A 3,240-nucleotide genomic window follows, 5' to 3' on the forward strand; every position below is an offset into this window, starting at 1 on the left:
TTTTGAACCGCCAGCCTTCTGGTTAGCAGTCAAGTGCTTTAGCCACTGTGCTACCAGAGCTCCTTAGCATTCCATATACCTTATTTGTACAGTCTATCTCCATAACGGTGCCATGCACCTTATTTACATTATAAGAAAGCTATCCAAAGCCCTTGGTGGGCCACAAGCACCACGTTTGCATAGTTCCATCCAGTCATTTGGTGGGAGTTACAAAGACTAAGGCTAGAAGATCCACACTAAGTAACTCACTGCACCGCAATAGTAACAACAACACTTACCCATTGTAATTTGGGTAAAGCACCTGCCGTTGGATTTGGACAGACATTTCCAAAAGATTTGTCTTCTCATCTGTCTGAGGCTCTTAGCTGAACTTGGTACAGAAAGGCTTAGGGGAAGGAGTACTAAGATCCTTGATGCCAACTTCTAAGGTGTTCCTGTGTCTGAGAAGAGTAGGGTAGGCATTTGGGGGCCAAGTTGAGTTTTACTAGTGGAGTCTACTAGTTTGATAATAACAAAAAAACAACTAACATTTTTGAGTGCCTTCAATGTTGTGCTAAGGGATTTACCCAAATTACCTACCCAAGAGGTAACTGTTGTTTTTATTATTTTTCTCATTTTATAGGTACTGCTCAGTGAGCTCAGAAACTTGTTTAAAGCAACAATAAGCAAGTGAGGAAGAGGAACCCGGTGATCTGACTCCAGCACTCCTGACTGAACCACCCTGCTGTGCACCACAGTCATCTACAGCCTACTCTTCTGGGTAGGGCAAAATAGGGGACAGGTGGGTTTTCTCTTTTTTGGTGCCTGCCAGGCCTGAACTCAGTTCAGTTTCCCATAATGGCCAACTCTCCTCTCTGTGGGTAATTAAAACATCTCCATATTGTCTAAAGCTGGGACATCTGATCTCCAAGTTGAGTTCCACAGACTCCCAGGTAGGCCATCAGGTGGCTAATCAAATGGGTCACTAATTTGCTTGTAAACATGTGGGGTCCCATGAGAAGGGCCTTCAGAAGGCATCTTGAGGGCCACCTAACCTTTCCCAGACCATCTGCTCCTTCCTACTGTAGCCCCTTCCAGATCAATAGCAATGAAGCCCGTTGACTCTCTAAACAGATACGGAGGTGGGGAGAAAGAAGACACCCTGTCTGGGACCCAGGACTTTGATGGCATTGAGATCTCTTTCCTTACCTACCCTCACCCTCCCATCTTCTGTCCTGGCCTTTCTGGCCATCAGCATCTTTCCCTCTGATTCTGGACTCCAGATCCTTCTCTGAAGCTCCCAGGAGACCACGTATTTATAGAGCAGCTGCACTGCTTAAAATGGTGGGGGATTCAAGAGCCATAGGATGTGGTCTGTCTTTAAAGTGCCTGTAATCTCTCTGGAAGCAGTCTGATAGCGGTACAGGTCTTGTCCATCTGCAGCTTCGTGGAAGAGTGGCATAGCAGATAGAGAGCAAAACTCTGAAATTAGACCACCTTGACACTGAGTCCTGATACTGCTAAGCTGTGTGGTGATGGGCAAGTCACTTAGCTCTTTAGATCCTCAGGTTCTTCATCTGGAAAATGGGAGTGAAGGCACACACTTCACTGAGTTGATGTGAACGTTGAATTACACATAAAGTATCTAGCATGATGCTGAGCACATAGTAGGCACTCAATAAATGTCGGTACATCCTTTTGGCCTTTTTGGGATTCAGCTTCCCCATCTCTAAAACTAGGCTGTGGGACTATGAGGCCGGGCCTTTCCAGCTCTCCCCTTCTCTATTGCAATGGTTGGGACAGTTTGAGATTTACAGTCAAGAGAACTGGGCTCAGTCTCAGCTGGATGACATTGAGGAGGTCACTTAATGATATAATTGCTCTGAGAATCCATTTCCTCATCAGTAAAATGGGAATAACCCTCCTCATCTCCTCTTAGAATGGTTGTGAGACTATGTGGCTTAAATATGATGATTTTTAAAATGGTATTTTAAATTGTCAAGCACTTTGCAAAATTCTGATTATTATTCCTGGGACTGTGCAGTCTTTGAGGCTAGGGATGATCTCATTAGTGTCTGTATTTTTCCAGTCCCTTACTCTCTTGCCTAGCACAGTGTCTGGTACCTAGTAGAGACTCAGTAAATATCTACTGACTGGATGAATGAATGGAGGAAAATAAACACTAAGGACTGTGCCAGTTCAGATGGTGGAAAGAGAGGAGCTAGGAGGTGGGGAAAGGTTTCAGTGGGGTGGTGAGTACATCTTGAATTGGGTCTGGATTGACAGAGAGGAAGGGGCCCTGATGTTGCAAAATGGTTAAGTGCTTGGTTGCTGACTGAAAAGTTGATGGTTTGAACTCACTCAGTGGCTCTGCAGGAGAAAGACCTGGCAATCTGTTCCCATAAAGATCACAGCCTACTCTGTAGTTCTACTCTGTCACACTGACTCTGGAAATCAACTCCAGGGCACCTAACAACAACAACAACAGAGAGGATGGAGAAAGCATTCCTCTCCTGGGGGTGTGGGGTGTGGCAGGAGCAAAGATTCCAGGGCTGGAAAAAGCATGATTTGTGTAGGGCCAAGAGGAGTCTAGTTGCACTGAGCAGGGGCTACTGGAAGGGAAATCTCAACACTGTCTGCATTTGCCTTCCTAATTTTGCTGGAAGGCCTGGAGGGTCTGTAGCCCAGAGGGGCCTAATTATTCTCTTAGCCATTTCAACCCCAGACTCTTAGAGCTTCTTTTTCAGGCTTATAATAGACAATGCTAATGTCATTATTAATATTTAATAGTAATGATGCTAATAATGCCCTGCATTTATGTGGTCTCTTCAAAGAGCTCAAAGAACCCTGAGTTCTTTTTTTATGAAACAATTTGGCCTGTGTGGGAGGTGGGAGGGCAGGGGCTAGGGGGAGGGATTGAGTCATAAGGAAATCGAAGCCCAGAAAGGTGAAATGATGGGGCCAAGGTCACAGAGCCAGGACTAGGATTGGGGGTGCTCCAATTCCCTGCATCTGGGTCCAAGGATGTCCTTCATGGTGGTGGTGGTGTTGGTGGTGGGGAGCTTCTGTTCTTGGCAAGACACATGCCAATCAAAGGGGGTCTGAGGGAATAGTCTTGGGGAGCAGCTGGGAGCCTGGGAGTGAGCTGGGCTGCAGAGTGAAGGGCATCTGAGTCTTCTTTACTAAGCCTGACTAGGGTGGCTACAGGCCGGTTGTGGATTATGGGAGTGGAGGTAGGTGGGCACACTGGAGTCCCTGTCC

Source organism: Orycteropus afer, unplaced genomic scaffold, assembly GCF_000298275.1.
Source record: "Orycteropus afer afer isolate SDZICR_OR568_19922 unplaced genomic scaffold, OryAfe1.0 scaffold00013, whole genome shotgun sequence".
Lineage (NCBI taxonomy): Eukaryota > Metazoa > Chordata > Mammalia > Tubulidentata > Orycteropodidae > Orycteropus > Orycteropus afer.